The following is a 19,229-nucleotide window of genomic DNA, read 5'->3' on the forward strand; positions in this document are numbered from 1 at the left end:
TACTTGCAGCATAGTTCAGCACGTGCCCCATAGACGGTGTATTTGCATTTGGCCGGCTCCATGGTGTACCCTGAACAAGTGAATCAGCCTGTTTGGGGGTTGGGGATGAGTCATAGGGAGGCTGTGACTCTTACTCATGATCCACAATGGTCCTGGGATGGGGGAATACCAGAGAGTTCTTATTCTGCCCCTAACTGGATTATGCCTTACCCTATGGAGCATCGAGTCCCATGGAACTCACCCATAAAAAGCACAAAACAAGGGGAGGGAAGTACAGGAACCATTCACTGAGCGCCTGAGGCAGGCAGAAATCACATGCAGTGCTTCCGCAGGACTCACATGTAAAGCAGGAGTGGCTATTCATATTCCCAGCAGCCTAGACTCTGATCCAGGCTTGGAACGATCTGCTTCACTGTAACAGGTAACACTTTGTCTGTCAGGCAGCTGCGATGATCCAAACCATTTGAAGAACTGAAAAAAAAAAAAAAAATCTTCAGACTGGTCCCGAAGCCAACACACTAAAGCTTATACACATCTGAGTCTCATGTGACAACCTTATAAGATAAATAGAGCAGGTGAGACTTTCTTCATGCATCTTAAAGAGGTCATGGAACTTTCCTGGGATCACATAATAAATAGCAGACTGAGCATTTGAGCCCAGGTTTTCTGATAAATCATCACTCAGAGACTCTCTAATTCTAAGATTCAACCAAAAATAATATATTACATTATGTATTATTTTCTACCACCCTCATTGAGAGCCTTAACCCCTCAGACCTGGAAAGTTCTGGAAATTCCTAGCTGAGTGATGTAAGGCAGGTCAGAGGTGAAGCGGGGAAGGAAGCCTTAGTTAGCAAGAGGCTCCCAGAAGGCGGAGTCAGAAGTCCTTGCTTTGCCACTTCATAGATTTATATCAACAGTTAAGTTACTTAGCTGCTTCGTGCCCCAGTTTCTTCATCTTTAAAATGGGATGATAATAGTAAATACGCATAGTGTGGTTGTAAGGATGAAAAGAGTTAATATATGTAGAGTGCTTTGTTCAGTACCTGGTAGGGAGTAAATATAGTGGTTGTTTTTTTTGTTTGTTTGTTTGTTTTGCATTTATCTTCAGATAGAGTGGGAGGGAGAGAGGGAGAAGGAGAGAGAGAAACATAGATGTCAGAGAGACACATCGAGTGGCCTTGGGGCCAGGGACAAACTGCAACCAAGGTACATGCCCTTAGCGGGAACCAAACCTGGGTCTCTCTGGACCCACGAGCCAACACTCTAACCGCTGAACCAAACCAGCCAGGGCTATTTAGTTATTCTTAAACACCACACAGCATGGAGAAACTTCAGAATAATCTCCCTCTTGCTTTCCTTATACTTTCTCTTTAAAGATTTATCGGGAAATAATCTATGCTTCCTCCTGTCCCTCTTCCTCTCCCTCTTCTTTCCCCTCCACCCTCCACCCCTTCCCCATCCCCTGTGCCCTCCTCCATAAGACAGCCTGGCTCATAGCTTACAGTAAACATGGGGGGCATTTGTTTGGTTCAGGGCATCTTATATAATGATCTGCCTTGTGACATAGATCTGGAAAAAGAACTGTTTCCAAGCCTTAGAATTAGGAGGGAGGCTGCTATTCTTGGTCATTTGTGGCAAAGTGTCAAGCTGATTTGTCACTGGATCTGGCACTGGACAGCATTATTTACTAGATAAAATTGTGTCAGTAGAACTCTCCTGTGCCTTTTTCCTTGTGTCTTCCACCCCTTCTCAGGGTCTCAGGTGTCTGACCTCCACGTGACCTGGGCAAAGCTGCTAGTAGGCACCTCTGTCAAGACCCCCCAGCCCCCACCTGATTGCCACCTATCCCTGAGTCCAGTTGCCTCCAGCTTTCTAGGTGTCCAGCTACTCTGGTAAACTGCATTTTAGGTATCTGTGGAAAGAACTGGCGAGGTAATAAAAACAATATAATAAGGAATACCACATTATTAACACCTAGTGCTTGGCCCAGGGCGCGGCTCAATGAAGATTGGTTGAATAAATCTGCTATCCTCACCATGTGCTTGAAGCCTAGTTCAAATGTTCCCTCCTTGGTTAAACTGTTCTCATAGCAAAGATAAACTCTCCCACTTCTATACTCTAATAGAACTATAGAGGAAAGCCTATATGTATTTTATATTCTTTATTCAGGGAAAGGGAAAAACCAACCCTTCACTTCTGAGTCTCACAACAACCCGGTCAGGATTATCAGCTTCATTTTATAGTTGAAGAAACTGAAGCTGAGGTGATGGGAAAGATCCCCAGAGCACGCAGTTCATAAGCAGCAAAGCTGGCCCCAGTCCTACCTTCCGCTCTGGAATTATTTCTGTTGTGGTATGTTATACCGGCGAACGCACATTTTATTTAGTCCTGTTCACATTGTAACTTCACCCCTAGAATGGAAGCTCTTAATCTACGAACTGGCTCACACTGCTGCTTATGCCTCCCAGGGCTTCACACACAACACGTGTTCGAAAGTAAGATGCCAGTTTTTACAGGGTTCTTTGATGCTGGAATCAAAGGGGTGACCAGTGGCAGAATTTCATTCAAAATCAGTACAGAGAAAAAAAAGTTTTGGGGGGGAAGTCAAATCAAACATTTCCCCTGTGTGGAGCTCCCTGTTGGGTCTTCTTAAGTGGAGGACAGTAGAGGCTGCCCCTGCGGGCCCACTTTGTGGTGGTTTGTACCATTGAGGATAGCCTTTACCCTTTCCCATGCCTGACGCCACAGCTTCAGCTCACGGCGCAGACTCCAAGAGCAGTGATGGTCGGTTGCGGCACGTTCTGGGCCAAGGTCCTCCTCGCTAACTGAGACTCATTGCTATTAATATCTGCATTTCTATTAATACTCTCTTTTCACTGTGAGCTAATTTAAATCTGTTCTCTAAGCTATTCTTAACCACACAGTCTTGGGCCTGGGCCTGGTTCCCAATTATAGAGCATAGTTCTCCATGTTGGTTTTTGTACTTGCAGAAATAATGGGAATTCTGCCCCTGTTGATTCTCAGAGGAGAGAGGGCTCTGTTGGAGCTTTGGGTGGGGCAGTTCTCTATTATGCAGGATTGTCCCATGCATTGGCTGAGATTAGTACTTTTATCCCCTGACCTCTGATGCCTGTAGTGCTCCCCAATCATTGTGACAATTTACTCCCCCCCACACACACACACTTCCAAACCCCAAGAGGGTGGGCAGTACTGCCACTCATTGAAAACCTCTATAACCTGATGTCTCTCTCTGCCACCTTGACTTGAGTCCCTACCCAAGTTGTAACTAGGAATAAGGATGCTCCCCTCTGCATCTTGAGAAATAAAGGTTTTCAGCTTCTTCAGAGCTCCTGTCTTTGTGGAGAGACAAAATAAGGTTCTGAAATTGGATCTCCTTGGGGATTGGGCTGCTGGGACCAATTGAATGCCATTGTTTTTCTGTCAAGACAGGTTTTAACCACAAGATTTTACTCTCATAAAATTACATGAGGTCTGGGGGGAGGAGGAGGGAATGGGGAACGACTCTTAATGAGTGTGAGGTTTCTTTTTGAGTGGTGAAAATACTCTGCAATTAAATAGTAATGATGATTGCACAATCTTGTAAGTACACTAAAAGCCACTGAACTGTATACTTTAAAAAGTGAATTTTATAAGACCTGAAACAATAAATTACATAGAAGAAAGCATAAGTACTAAACTTGTGGACCTTGGTCTTAGAGAGGATTTTATGAATTTGACCCCAAAAGCAAGGGAGGTAAAGGCCAAAATAAATGAATGGGACTATATCAAATTAAAAGGCTTCTGCACAGCAAAAGAAACCGCCAACAAAACAAAAAGGGCAACTAAGTGAATGGAAAATTATATTTGCAAACAACAGCTCCCACAAGGGTTTAATATCCAAATATATAAAGAACTCATACAACTCAAAACCAAACAAACAAGCGAATTAAAAAGTGGGCAAAGGACCTAGACAGACACTTCTCCCAAGAAGACATACAAATGGCCAAAAGATATATTAAAATATGTTCAACTTCACTAGCCTATTAGGGAAATGCAAATCAAAACTACCAAGAGATACCACCTCACACCTGTTAGAATGGCTATTATCAACAAGACAAGTAATAAGTGACGGGGAGGTTGTGGAAGAAAAAAACCCCTCATTTACTATTGGTGGGAATGTAAACTGGTACAGCCACTGTGGAAAACAGTATGAGGTTCCTCAAAAAAAAAAAAAAGTTACCATATGACCCAGCAACTCCTCTTCTGGGTATCTACTCGAAAATTTTGGAAACATTTATTTTCAAAGATATATGCACCCCTAAGTTCATTGCAGCAGTATTTACAGGGCCAACTTGTGGAAACGAACAAAGTGTCCTTCAGTGGATGATTGAATAAAGAAGATGTGGTACATCTTTACAGTGGAATACTACTCAGCCATAAAAAAGATGAAATACTGCCATTTGTGACAACACGGATGACCTTAAGAATATCACGTTAAATGAAACTAGTCAAAACCATCTAATTTTACATAATGTGGAATATAAAACTGAAAGCAGCAAATGAACAAACAAGAAAAACAAAAACCCATAGAAACCAGCAACAATATGGTGGTTACTGGAGGGAAGGAGATTGGGAAGTAGTAAAGGGTAAAGGAGGTTAAATATATGGTGAAAGAAAATTTGACTTTGGGTGGTGGGCACACAATGCAATATACCAATCAGGCATCATATAAATGTACACTTGAAACCTATATAATCTTATTAACCAGTGTCACCCTAGTAAATTTAACATTTTTAAAAAGTGCCATGAAAAAAGGTGAATTTTACGGTATGAATGCCATAACTCAGTTTTTAAAAATGTGTGAGTCCGTTGCTGTTCGTATTTTCCCTGCCTGTCATCCAGTTTTCCAAGCTTGAAATTTAAAAATTCTTACAGTCACTTCCGACTCTTTCCTTTCCCTCAGACTATATTTCTAATGGGTCACTGGGACCTAACTTCTAATTCTCAGATCACCTTTTTTCCCTGTGTCCCTGCTATTGATGACCTTACTTGAGCTCTCTTCCTTTGCCTGTGCTATTGTGACCAGCTCCTAATTTCTCTCCCTGTCTCCAGACTCTTGCCCACTCTCATTATCCTCCAATTATGTCTTCAACATTTTGCTTCCAATTATGTCTTCAACATTTTATTGTGAAATATAATACATATACAGAAATGTATATAACGTACAGTTCAATAAAGGAAACACCCGTATTACTACCTCTAATGTTACAGAAAGTTGGCAGCACCTCGGAAACTCCTGTATGTCCCTTCCCTATCATATTCTTCTTACTCCACCCCATTCCCCTTTTCAAGTATAACTGTTGTGGTAATCACTTACTTGGTTTGATTATAGCTTAACCATGAGTATGTGATCTTTTTTTTTTTTTTCCGGTTAATCCTCACCTGAGAATATTTTTTATGGATTTTTAGATAGGGTGAAAGGGAGGGAGAAAGAGAAAGAGAGAAACATACCTCAATGTGAGAGAGACACATAAATTGGTTGCCTCCTGCATGACCCCGACTGGGGCCAGGGATTGAACTTCCAACCCAGGTACATGCCCTTTACTGTGAATCAAACCCTTGACCCTTTGGTCCTCGGGCCAATGCTCTGAGCAAAACTGACCAGGGCAAGTATGTGTATCTTTCAGCAGCATTGTTAGTTTTGTCTGTTTTTGAACTTCATATAAAAGAAATTACATTTTCAGTTTTGCTTTCTTCTCTCAATTTCATGTTTGTAAGATTCATTCATGTTGTGTGTAGCTCAGTTTTATTTTCTTAAAACCTAGGTCTGATCTTGTTTCTTCTGATCATGTGAGTCCATACTCCTTGGCGTGGCAGCATCCATACCAAAGAACTTGCCATCTCCAGAAAATGCCACATATTTCTGTGCCTCCTTGTGCTTAAAATCTGGAATCTCTTCCTACCCTTTCATCCCTACATTTTCTTTGACTCCCTTCTCAAGGTACAATAAAGCAGTCTTTTTTCTGTGTTCCATAACTCTTTATGCCCTTCCCCATTTTTAATACAATAATGTGTGTTTGGATAATATGTAACGGTTACTGAGTATGCACTGTGAGCCAGGCACTGAGACTGGATTGGTACTAAGTAGATAACTCAATAAATCTTATGTTCTTCCCCATTTTGCATAGTGGATGTTCAATTCTGTAGTTTAATTCTTCGGGGGTGACAGCATTCCACCTTGAAATCAGTAGTATAAGAGATTGTAAACGACTCTATCTACTCAAGGGCATCTTTCTGATACCTTCCCTGATGGTTGACTTTCTGGCTGATGTGAGCAGTCAGTCAGGTATTTGAAACTACCCAGAGGCTTACCTGCCTAAAGAAGACTGTCACCATCTGTTTATACTTTGTCTAATGTTTAACTTCAAAGCTTTGAAAATTAATTTTTATTGCACATTTAAATAATAGTTTTGAAAATTTTTTAATTTTCTTAATATACTCGCAGTTACAAGTTTAATTTGGCGGAGTCTCTTGAGTACTTCAAAAACCTTAAATAGTAGATAAGAGATGTAAATACAATGATCACAACTCTTATTTGCATACTTATGCTTACTCTTATTCTAAAACACCACCGCCTTGGTCTTCATTAATTTATTCATTTTTTCTGTACTTATTTGCATGATCTCCTTGCAGAAAACAGAATATTTATTTTGATATCTTCAAGATTTAAGTTATAGTTTTGACTTTCTGTGAATAACCTTTCCCATGTGAATAGCCAGGGGAGTAACAACCTAACCAAAACAAAAACGTGAAGGGAAGCCTCAGGTTGAGCCTTGGTCGGGCACATGGCATGACGGCGTTCTCAAGGTGTTCCCGGCCCCTGCCCCTGGTTCTGAGGCTAGGCTTCCTTTTCCCGAAGCAACTCGTTATATCGATTTTACTTTTAGTTCATGCCTTTCACATAGGTTGTACTTTCTTATAATCTAGCTTCTTACCTTGAAATGAGGTATTTTTTAGTCTCTCCCTTGGCTAGGGTTATACAACACTGTGCAGTCAGTGTGGTACAGTGACCTGTATGTTTCCATTTTCTGGCACTTATGCCTCAATAATATCATGATTAGGGATGCATGTAGTACCGTGGTTCCTAAAGTCCCAGGACCAGCAGCATCAGCATCTTCTGGCAAGTTGTTAGAAATAGACCCCCACATCAGACCTTCTAACTCAGAAATCTGGGGGTGGGGTCCAACAACCTGCATTTTAAATGTCCAGTAGGTAATTCTGATGCGTGCTGAAGTTTGGGGACCACTGCGAGAACAGGAAGTTCTTAAAGGCGAGAGAACAGGAGTTCTTAAAGTCAGCTCTCTGTAAATGGAAGCATTCTCTTGGAACATACTGTGGAGCTTATTCTACTGGGTCAGTGGGCATGAGCACTAGTGCTTTTTCATTGTTGAATTCCCTAGTGTTAGCTGTTGTGTATGGCCACCAGTGCTGCTCAGTACTTCCCAATCTTGGTTTAATTTCTACTTGTTTCTGTACTTCTCACTTACTCACACCTGCCTGTGTTGATTCTCTCTCTGCTTATACAGATAGAAACAGGTATACATCTATACTATATATCAGGTGTATTGCTTATTAGGAGAAAGTAAATATTCACTATATTAACTCCCCTTCTTACTAAAGTCAGTAAAAATACCAAACAAATCCTATTGTCACCTTTATTTTGTATTACAGAAAAAAATCTTAGTATACTTTATTCCTTTGAATATTATAAACTTATATTCTCACAGGCTCAACTTTTAAACTTAAAAATGTTACAACTTGGCCTTGGGGACCCCTTGAAACCTAGTCCTTTTGACTTTCAGCAGCCATTGACAGTTTCTTCCTATGTGTATTTTAAAGAACTCTTGCTTTTATTATTGAATAAACAGCACATTCAGACATATCCTAATTTTTTTTAAATTCCACAATGTGGAATCAACTCCCCTCCAAAGAGCTCTGGTTCCTTTGGTGGAGAATAAGGCTACAGACCCTCATCTAAGACTGCAGGTGCACAGAGAGCCTGTCGTGTTCACACTGCAGGTGCACGGAGAGCCTGTCGTGTTCACACTGCAGGTGCACGGAGAGCCTGTCGTGTTCACACTGCAGGTGCACGGAGAGCCTGTCGTGTTCACACTGCAGGTGCACGGAGAGCCTGTCGTGTTCACACTGCAGGTGCACGGAGAGCCTGTCGTGTTCACACTGCAGGTGCACGGAGAGCCTGTCGTGTTCACACTGCAGGTGCACGGAGAGCCTGTCGTGTTCACACTGCAGGTGCACGGAGAGCCTGTCGTGTTCACACTGCAGTGGCACGGAGAGCCTGTCGTGTTCACACTGCAGGTGCACGGAGAGCCTGTCGTGTTCACACTGCAGGTGCACGGAGAGCCTGTCGTGTTCACACTGCAGGTGCACGGAGAGCCTGTCGTGTTCACACTGCAGGTGCACGGAGAGCCTGTCGTGTTCACACTGCAGGTGCACGGAGAGCCTGTCGTGTTCACACTGCAGGTGCACGGAGAGCCTGTCGTGTTCACACTGCAGGTGCACGGAGAGCCTGTCGTGTTCACACTGCAGGTGCACGGAGAGCCTGTCGTGTTCACACTGCAGGTGCACGGAGAGCCTGTCGTGTTCACACTGCAGGTGCACAGAGAGCCTATCATGTTCACGGCTGCTGCTGCCATGGACCACTCTTAGTGACTGAGTTGAAAGTTAATTTTTTCAAAGTTATGAGTTTATATATGGGTGCTGTACCTAGCTTTTCTTAGAATAGGTGATTTTATTGACCACTAAGACTCTCTCTTATATAGATGTCAGACAGTATTTATAATTATCTGCTGTGAGTGATCTCATGTGCTGAATTATGCCCAAATACAAGGGTGATAAGAAGGTAAAGTTTGTATTTGTACACATCCTTTAAATATATATGTACTTTGCCTTACTTTTTTTCCTGTCTACAATCATGTGAGGTAGGTGGAATTTGTTCCATTTTGCAAATGAAGAAACTCAGACTCACAGAGGTTAAGTGACTCATTAGTAAGTGATTCCTAGAATTTGAAACCACATCTTCAGGTTTGAAATCCTGCTTGTTTTCCACAGTACCATGCATCTTTTCTATCTCTGCCTTCAGTAAGCTTGCAACATATCCTGTGCATCTGCGTAACATAAATTCAGGATGAAACTTGGACTGTAAACCAACACTGCTTATGAATGAACTCTCTACTTATAGTCCTTTCAGAGAAAATTTCTGATCTAATGTGACTCTACATTGACAGTTTTAGAAGCACATAGGTTTGGTTTTGGTTGGGATTGATTTATTTAGATTAATAAATCATGTTACATTCTTTTTTTCATAATTGAAATACTGTATTTTATTATTTCATAGCCCTAAACATGTTACATTTTTATTTATGAAAACCTCATTTCAGCCCAGCTAGTGTGGCTCAGTGATTGAGCATTGACCCATGCACCAAGAGGTCACTGATTCGATTCCTGGACAGGGCACATGCCCAGACTGTGGGCCTGATCCCCAGTGGGGGGCATGCAGGAGGTGGCCAGTCGATGTTCTCTCTCATCGATGTTTCTATCTCTCTCTTCCTCTCCCTTCCTCTTGCTCTAAAATCAATAAAGAAAAAAATTTTTTTAACTCATTTCAGTTTCAAGTACAGTAAAGTGAAAAGTTCTAACAAAACAAAATGCCAAATTTCTAAGTATAGTAGATAGGTATAGGGCTTTACTAGAGGGCTGTGCATTCTAGATGTTGAACTGTTGCCCTTGATTATTTTCCAGTGATACACTGTAACATTTTTGCTCAGAAAAGAGTTAAGGTCAGATGGTTTGTTTCAATCATAGTTTTATTTAGAAAGTTACAGGGTTGAGCCTGGGAGGTACTTTACTTTTCCTCAAGGAAGACATAACTCCCCAACTAGAATCTACAAACTTTTACTCTGAAGTCTTGGGAGAAACAGAGACCTTGGGAAAGTATCTGGAGCCCCAGAGGGCCCTATGTCACAGAGTCAGGGGGCCTCAAGATAGAAAAATTATTTGGCTCAGTGGTCGGAGTGTCGGCCTGCAGACCAAAGAGCCAAGGGTTTAATTCCGGTCAAGGGCACAAACCTCGGTTGCGGTTCGTACCAGGGTCGTACAGGAGGCAACCAGTTGTGTCTCTCTCACATGGATGTTTCTCTCTCTCTCTCTCTCTCTCTCTCCCTCTCTCTCCCTCTCCCCCCCCCCTCTCTCCCTTTCTCTCCCTCTCTCTCCCTCTCCCCCTCTCCCTCTCTCCCCCTCTCTCTCCCTCTCTCTCCCTCTCCCTCTCTCCCTCTCCCTCTCCCTCTCCCTCTCCCTCTCTCTTCCCCCTCCCTCTCTCCCTCCTTCCCTCCCCTTCCCACTCTATCTGGGGAAAAAAAGACATCATTTTAAAAATGAAAGAACATGCCACGGACTGGGAGAAAATATTCCCAACACTTATATCTAATAAAAGCCTGTATCTAGAATATATGTAAAGAACTCTTACTACTCAATAATGAAACAAACAAAAGAACTCAGTTAAAAATGGTCACAATATTTGAATAGACACATCACAAAAGAAAATAAATGACCAATAAGTACATGGAAAGTTGCTCAACGTCATTAGTCATCAGGGAAATGCAGGTTAAAAATATAGTGAGATATTGTTAGATAGGAAAAGGGTCTCTAGGTCTGGGTGGTTCTTACTAAATGCTATTCTTGCTAAATGTTCAAATGTAGCCCAGTATTTTGCAGACGCAGATGTAAACAGGATGAGTTTGACAGAAACCCAACTAGATAAGTGTAGTCAACTGCAAAGAAAAAATCAACGTGTAGCCCTGGCCAGTTTGGCTCAGCAGTTAGAGCGTCAGCCCGGGGACCAGAGAGTCCCAGGTTAGGTTCCCGCTAAGGGCATGTACCTCAGTTGCAGTTTGTCCCCGGCCCTGGGGACAAACTGCCAGTCGATCTGTGTCTCTCACATCTTCCTCCCCCCACACACTCTATCTGAAGATAAATGCAAAAATGTCCTCAGGTGAGCATAAAAAAATAAAATTAAATAAAATTAAAAAATTAATGTGTAATTAGACAAATAATTTAAATAAGGCATGGCTAAGCCTCCCTGCCAGGAGACAGGGCTTTGGATGTGAATCCTCTGTTTCCTTTACTTGCTGCAAGTAAATAAAACTACCTAATGACAACCACATCTTGTTCTTGAATGGAACATCCTAAGCAGCAATCCCCTTAAATTTGGTAACAATACCTACATACCCACTAGATTGGCTGTGATGGTTAAGTGTTTTGGGACACTGGAGTTCTCATGCACTACTGGTGGGAATGCAAAAATGGACAACCATTTTGGAAAACAGTTTGACAATTTTTTATAAAATTTAGTATACATGTACCATATGGCCCAGCCATTCCTCTTTTAGGTCTATACCTAGGAGAAATGAAAACATGTTCACAAAAAGACATGTACAGAATGTTCATGGCTGCCTCATTCATAACAGCTCCAAACTGGAAACACCCTAATTGTTCAGGTATAAGTGACTGGATAACCAAATTATGTTACTTCTATAAAATGGTATCCTATCAGCAATTTCAAAAAACTGCTGATCCTTGCAGTAATACAGATGAATCACAAAACTTGGTTATGCATAAGGAGCCAGCCACAAAAGAATATATAATGGACTTCCGGTCAAGATGGCGGCGTAGGTGAGCGCAGTATCGCGTCCTCCCACAACCACATCCAAGTTACAACAAAACTACAGAACAACCACCATTCAAAACCGCCTGAAATCAAGCTGAATGGAAGTCCTACAACTACAGAATTAAAGAAGCTGCATCGAGACTGGTAGGAGGGACGGCGGTGTGACGGGCTGGTCCCACACCCACGTGTGGCGGATAGAAATCAGGAGGACACCTCGGCTGGGAAGATCCTTCCTGAGGACTGAGGGGTCCCCGTCCCACACCAGGTGCCCTGCTCAGGGTTCCAGCGCCAGGAGGAGAGGTCCCCATAACTTCTGGCTGAAAAGACCAGCGGGAACTGAGGCTCAGGGAGACTGACGCGGCTGGAGCCCCAGGCAGCTCCTTAAAGGGCCCACGCATGGACTTATCGGACTCTCTCCCTCTGAGCTTGGAGGGGAGGCAGCTCAAGGGGCTCCAGAGACATACAGGGAAGAACTGAGCTGTTTGGCACTGGATCGAGGGCTGGAGAGGGGGCTTTCTCCGGGACAGACGTGCTGTCAGAGGCCTTTGTTCCTTTGGTGAGCCCTTCCCTGGGGCGGCAGACAGTTACCATACCTGGGACTCCAGCAACCTGGCTCACACTGGTAGCCCCGCCCTGGTGACACCCTGAGGCCCCGACCCACCCCACCCAACTTTCAGGCCCACCCAAGCTGTTGGCACTTGCTTAACCATAGGATTGGCCTGTCTTGGATCCTGCTTCAGGTTTTCCTAAATTTTTTCAAACAAGCAGTATCTGGTCTCAGCTAGCCCCATACTGCTAGTTAAGTAATACACAGAAACAAACACAGGGAGGCAGCCAAAATGAGGAGACAAAGAAACAGGTCCCAAATAAAGAACAGAACAAAACCCCAAGAAAAGAACTAAACGAAATGGAGATAAGCAACCTAACAGATGCTGAGTTCAAAATACTGCTTATAAGGATGCTCAATGAACTCAGTGAGGGCCTCAGGAGCATAAAAAAGGACCAGTCAGAAATGATCGATGCACAGTTAGAAACAAAGGAGGCTTTAACTGAAATAAAGAATAATTTACACAGCTTCAATAATAGAGTACGTAAATCCAAGGAGCCAACCATTGATTTGGAATATAAGGAAGCAAAAAATGCCCAATCAGAACAGCAAAAAGAAAAAAGAATCCAAAAAAATGAGGATAGTGTAAGGAGCCTCTGGGACAACCTCAAGCGTGCCAACATTCGCATCTTGGGGGTGCCAGAAGGAGAAGAGAGAGAACAAGAGATAGAAAACCTGTTTGAAACAATAATGGCAGAAAACTTTCCTAACTTGGTGAAGGAAACAGACATACAAGTCCAGGAAGCACAGAGAGTCCCAAACAAGATGAACCCCAAGACACATCATCATCAAAATGCAAAAGGTTCAAGACAAAGAGAGAATCTTAAAAGCAGCAAGAGAAAGACAGCTAGTTACCTACAAGGGAGTTCCCATTAGGCTGTCAGCTGATTTCTCAAAAGAAACTTTGCAGGCCAGAAGGGAGTGGCAAGAAATATTCAGAATGATGGAAAGCAAGAACCTACAACCAAGATTACTCTATCCTGCAAAGCTGTCATTTAGAATCGATAGCCATATAAAGAGTTTCCCAGACAAGAAAAAGTTAAAGGAGTTCATCACCACCAAACCGTTATTATATGAAATGATGAAGGGTCTTTTTGAAGAAAAAGATAAAATATATGAACAAACAAAATGGCAATGAATACATATCTATCAACAATGGAATCTACAAACAAAATGAACAGATAGACCAGAAACATTCTCATAGATGCACAGAACATTTTGTTGGTTGCCAGATGGGAGGGGGTTTGGGGGAATGGGTGAAAAAGGTGAAGGGATTAAGAAGTACAAATTGGTTGCTAAACTGACAAACCTCAAAGGGAAAGGAGCTAGGGGGGTGGGAAGAAATAAACCAAAGAACTTATATGCATAACCAATGGACACAGACAATAGTGTGGGAAAAGGTGGGAGGGAGGCGGGAGTGGGGAGGAGGGAGTCAATGGGGGAAAAAATGTGGAACATCTGTAATACATTCTACATTCAACAATAAAGATTAAAAAAAAAAAAAAGAACGTATAATGTACTATATGAGTCCATTTCTGTGACAGAAAAGACAGATCTAATTTATAGTAATAGAAAGCAGATCAGTGGTTGCCTGGGGACAAGGTAGGAAGTGGAGACCAACCTGGAAATGGTGCAAATGGTGCAACAACACTTTGGGTTGATGGAGTGTTCTATCTTGGTTGTGGTGGTGGTTATATGGTACACACATTTGTCAGAAGTCATTGACCTAAAAATCTTAAAATGGGTAAATTTAATTGTACTACATAAATTATACCTCTATTATGTTGACTCATTAAAAGCAAGAGGTGGGGAGAATGGAGGTGTTAGCCCAAAAGTCATCCTTCTAATGCTGTATACTGACTTCTTATGAATTAAACAAAACTCTTTTAAAGAGATCATATGGAGGCAGGGAGGGCATTTATTTGAGCACCTGAGGTAATCTTCAAAATTAGGTTCAGTTTCTCTTTCCATCCTTTGAATTACTTTCTTGCTTTTTTATTGCGTGGTGTGACTGGGGAAGAGAAGCCAGGTTCCGAAAGGGCCCCACGCCTTAGATGGAGCTTTTTACAGCATTTGCTCATGATCAGCACATTCCAGAAAGCACTAGATTTTGTGCTTTTGCTCGTGTATATCCACAACCTGAGTTCTTTGGGGAGGGTCAGTCTTGTACAGTGGAGGCAAGGAGCCTACCTGACATTTCCAAACCTTTGTTTCCTGTGTCTTGAAATGTCAGAATTGAAGGGAAGTTGGAAATCCACAGATTCAACACTTGTACTTCATCCGTGAGGAAACCATGGCACAGAGCACAGAAGCATTCTCCCCCTCTACCCCCTTCCCAGGGGCACATGCCCAGCTAACTGACTAGTAACAGGGCTGGACGCGCAACCCACATCTTTATGACCCACTTATTCCTCCAGTGCAGCTCAGTTGTGACCACATTTTATTAACTGTCATCAACAGCACAGTGCAGTGTTTCTCAAAATGGGGTCCTTGAAGTTCTGCCACAGACTCACTGAGTCTGAATGTCTGTGGAGGTTCCCTGGCACCTGGGAATAGCTGCATTCGAACAGGTGTCTTCAGCGATGCTGATGCACACTAACGTTTTAAATACCTCTGTTGAGGCCGTCAGATGTGTGTTTAAGGAAGTCTGAAATCAGGCCTTTAGGGAAGCCAAAGCCCATGAGTCTTACTTGGGGCTGGGCAGCTGATGAGAGAAGCCTCCTTTGTCCTAGAGCAGCACTTGTCAATCCGTGTACTACAAGAATTTTTAAAACATGCAATACCTGACTCTTTAGTCAGAGCCACTGATCTCTTTTACCTTAGACTGTCAAATTAAAAAAGGACAACAGTCAACACAACAGTAGCCATCCAATGTGAGCGAATCAAAATTATACCTATTTTTGTTTGTTAGATCGGCAAATAATATATTTATTGGTTTGCCGCAGAGTGTTAGTAATTAGTTTGTGTGTGCCATGAGATGAAAAAGGTTGAACATTGCTGGGCTAGAGGAAAGGAAAAGTTTCACTGTATTCATGGGCATTATTTATGTACCCTTCCCCCCAACTTTGCCCTGGTTTTCTCTGGTAACCTTTGCTTAATTCAGTGTTGTAAATATAGCTTAGAGCATTCAAGGACATGAAAGGGAGGTCCCTTAATGGAATGACCTTTGTTTCATGCAAAGGGTTGGCAACAGCTGGGTTTTTTTATTGTTGTTGTTGGGGTGTTTTTTTCTTCTGTCAATGGGAGAGGTAATTCCATGAATTGATTCCCTGCGTCCTCTGCAGAAAGATTGACCTGGTCTTTGGGGGAATCAATCCCATAGAATTCAGTGTCATCACAGATACAAGGCCCTTTGGTGTTCCAGATGTGACCCTCTTCTTCTAACACATGTCAAATTTATGTCACCCCTTTGTTACTGACACAGTCACAGCAAAGAATGGGTAGAGTGCACTGTGACAGGCTTGTCAGAGAGATGCGGCTGTGGTTCTCTTCCCCACCTGCTTCTCGAGCAGGCAACCCTAGGAGCCTTTCTCTTCCTTCTCCCGCCTACTCAGCCCATCACCAAGGTCAGTCATTACAATCTCTGAACTGTGTCTTGGATATACCTGTCCTTTGCCACTCTCCTGGTCCTAATTGCCATTATTTCTTGAGCAGCTGTCTATCTGGGCTCCCTACTCATGTTCTGCATCTGCCACAAGCCAGAATGACTTTTAACAAGGATCTTTAACATGCAGAATGTGAAAGCATTCCATGGTCTCATGTTCTAGTTATTTAAAAATATAGAAGTAGTGGATTAAAGTGTGAAAGAAAAGTTTCTGTATTTCATTTCTCTGTAGTAGACCCACTCCCCTCCACAGGGAGCCATCGATAATTGTTTGGAATGCTTTCCTAAGCATTTGTAAAACACGTGTGTGTGTGTGTGTGTGTGCATGTGCACACGTGTGTATACATACATGTACACTATATATACACATATATATGTGGTAGTGTGCATATACAGTTGACCCTTGAACAACTAGGATTGGGAACACTGATTCCCCCACACTCCCCTTGCACAGTGGAGCATCCTTGTATAACTTTTGACTCTCCCAAAAATTCAGTCACCCCTTGATATCCATGGGAGATTATAAGGATGCTCAAGTCCCTGATATAAAATGGTGCAGAACTGTGTAATAGTCAGCCCTCCACATCTGTGGATTCCCAACCATGGATTGAAAATACTGTTTTAGTTGGTTAAATCCATGGATGTGAAACCCAGAGAGATGGAAGGCCAACTATATATTTATTGAAAAAGTCGGCATGTAAGTGGACCTGCATAGTTCAAACCTGTATTGTTCAAGGGTCAACTGTATCTGTGTCCATAAATATATAGGGTTTTTAATATAAATAGGATCATACTGTGTTGTCCTCAAACTTGCTTCCTCGGTTGCTAATATATATATATATATATTTATTTAATTATGCTCCTACCAAGGGATCTTGTTCTATTTAAGATAAAATCTAGCCCTGGCTGGTTTGGCTCAGCGGTTAGAGCGTCGGCCTGTGGTCCAGAGAGACCTGGGTTCGGTTTTCGCTAAGGGCATGTACCTCGGTTGCAGTTTGTCCCCGGCTTGGTTGGTTGTGCGGGTGGCAGCCACTCGATGTGTCCCTTTCACGTCGATGTTTCTCTCTTTCTCTCTCTTCCTCTCTTCCTCCCACTCTATCTGAACAAAAAATGGAAAAAATGTCCTCGGGTGAGGATAAAAAAAAAAAGATAAAATCTAAACTTCATAAAATGGCCTTCAAGGCTCCATTGTAATCTGTCCCTGCCTTTCCCTCATTTTACTTTCCACTTTGCTCACTAAACTCCAGCCATTGGCCTCCTGTCAGGTCCTCCCATGAACCAAGGTTTCTTCCTTCTCAGGACCTTTGCACGTGCTGTTCCCTCTGCCTGGGCTGCTCACTTAGGTTCCCACATGGCGGGCTGGGTCCTTGAAACACACACACACACACACACACACACACACACACACAGGCATTACTTATACACTAAATTAGTGGTTTGCATGTATTCATACTTAAAAATGTAGATATTGTAAATAATAAAATAATTCAGTTAATTCACAGCAACTGTTACTTATTAGTTAATAAATGCTAAAAAGTACATTCTTGTTCTCTGGGAGAATTCTATACTTTTTAATTTTACATTAATAATTGATATTAAGATCTGTATAAAATGCATAAAGCCCAGGATGTGAAGTCCTTCTTAAAATAGCCCCTGAGCACTGTTCCAGCCTCCTTCCAGTGATTTCCTTTCCACAGTTTTTCATTCTCTCTTCAGCGTCACCAAACTTACCTTTATTATTTGAACACACCAAGCTTTTACTTATATAATCGATACTCCTATTCACAGATTCTGGTTTGTTTTTTTTTAATTCACCTGCCTGCTAAAGTGTACTTGTAACCCCGAGTCAGCGCTCACGGTGCTCCCACGGCGAGCCACAGGCAAGCTCGAGTGCAGCGCAGTGACGACGGAGCAGCCCCACAGGCGGCCCCGCTGAAGCAGGACACGGCCACCCGCTGCCTTCTTGTGTCAGTTACCCGTCTGTTCAGTGCTATGTTTTTCATATTTATGTGCTTTTTGTGGTGATTTTTCTGTTTAAAATGGCCCCAAGCTTAGTGCTCCAGTTCTGTCCGGTGTTCCACAGGTAAGAAGATCGCGTGGGCCTTCTGGGGAAAGGACATGTGTTAGAAAAGCTTCATTCAAACTTCAGTTATAGCCCCAAGTTCAATGCCAATGAATCAGCAGTATACATTAAATAAGGTGTCTTTCCTCAGAAACAAGTAAACAGGATTATGCATTGATTGGCTGACGAAAAATATTGTGAGCAGAGGCTTGTGGGAACCTCACTCTGCGTTCCTCCTAGGAAAAGTGATTCAGCATTCACCAATTCAGTGTTTGTGGTGACTTTGCAACATTAACGTTTGTAAACACGGAGAGTCAACTGTACTCATACTGTTCTCTGTTCACAAAATGTTTCCCTTCCAGCATTTTTTTCTTCCACTGGCAAAGCTCCTCTCATCCTTCGAAGTCCAATCCCAGGGTCACCTGTGCTGCACACTGTCCCGGGCTCCTTCCGAGCCGGTGTCTCTGTTCATACCACTGTCAGAGCAGCAGCCTCAGTGTACTGAGTTACCTGTGTGTGTACCTGGCTGTCCTTTCCATCAGTCATGAGGTCCTACAGGACCAGGCACTAATAGGTTTGATAAGTGTGAATTGAATGATTAGAAGAAAAAAGTGAGGGAATAAATACTACAGTAATGGAAAAGAAATTGAAAGTGAAGGAAACAGAATGTGGATTGACTAATGGATGTGGCAGGAGCACACAGAAAGGACCCTTGAGTAACTCTGGTAAGGAGCGGGCTCTGGGTCTCGGTGTAGGACACGTGCTTAAAACCTGTGTTGATTTGATAGTGGCCCAAATTGCCTTAAGCGAGCAAAGAGTTTGAGTCACCTAAGCCAGCAAGGGGAAACCTGGCTTTCGGGATCAACTTGTTTTAGGACTCGCATTTCATCAGGATCCATCTTTTTAACTCTGCTCCCTCTGGGTTGGCTGTTCTCAGACTCCAGATGGTTGTCCCTGCAAGTTCAGGCTCGTGTCACTACAGCCTCCTGTCCAGTAAGAGAAAGGGTATACTTTGAGTAACACCCAATAAAGTCCTAGAGCTGAATCTTAGTGAGCAAGCTGGCTTGGGTTACCTGCCCATTGCTGAACCAGTCACTGGATGAAATGCATTAATTGGCTTAATCTAGGCTCCCATGATCTATCCTCAAAGCCTAGAGTTGGAGTCTATGTCACGAAAAAGGCATGAGCTTTCCCAGGTAATCATTGTGTT

At 42.7% G+C, this 19,229-nt stretch overlaps 1 protein-coding gene across 2 annotated transcripts in view; it reads left to right on the top strand.

The window, feature by feature from the left end:
* Nucleotides 1-19,229, top strand: part of GAB2 (GRB2 associated binding protein 2) — a 184,481-nt gene that overhangs the window by 96,753 nt on the left and 68,499 nt on the right. The window contains exon 2 of one of the 2 annotated variants that reach the window (XM_036258819.1): nt 15,778-15,919. The exons of the other annotated variant lie outside the window; for it this stretch is intronic. The gene's annotated coding sequence lies outside the window, so the exon portion shown is untranslated. The remainder of the gene's footprint in view (nt 1-15,777; nt 15,920-19,229) is intronic. 2 annotated transcript variants of the gene reach the window in all.

The sequence above is a fragment of the Molossus molossus genome, unplaced genomic scaffold, assembly GCF_014108415.1.
Source record: "Molossus molossus isolate mMolMol1 unplaced genomic scaffold, mMolMol1.p scaffold_m16_p_13, whole genome shotgun sequence".
Classification (NCBI taxonomy): domain Eukaryota; kingdom Metazoa; phylum Chordata; class Mammalia; order Chiroptera; family Molossidae; genus Molossus; species Molossus molossus.